Source organism: Tupaia chinensis, unplaced genomic scaffold (assembly GCF_000334495.1).
Source record: "Tupaia chinensis unplaced genomic scaffold, TupChi_1.0 Scaffold000184_1, whole genome shotgun sequence".
Lineage (NCBI taxonomy): Eukaryota > Metazoa > Chordata > Mammalia > Scandentia > Tupaiidae > Tupaia > Tupaia belangeri.
The window spans coordinates 582,052-582,341 of record NW_006159659.1 but is presented as its reverse complement, the minus strand read 5'-3'; positions in this window follow the sequence as shown (position 1 = coordinate 582,341).

The following is a 290-nucleotide window of genomic DNA, read 5'->3' as shown; positions in this document are numbered from 1 at the left end:
GTTCTGATTTTTTGCTACTGTAAGTATAATCAGACCCCATCCCAGGCCTACCATATGCAAGATGCCATTACCTGTTTCCCCTGATCCAGATTTTTTTTTTTTTTGGTAGAGAGATTTTTGCTAGAGGCCACATGTGCTCACTGGAGAAACAGAAAGCAAGAAATCACCCCTCGGGGAAGATGACCATGCTGCAGTCCCTTCTTCTCCATCTTCCTCTTGGGATTTTGGGCATGCATGCACATGCACCCAGCCTGAGCTTTAAGCCATTGGGTCCAGGACTCAAACTGTGG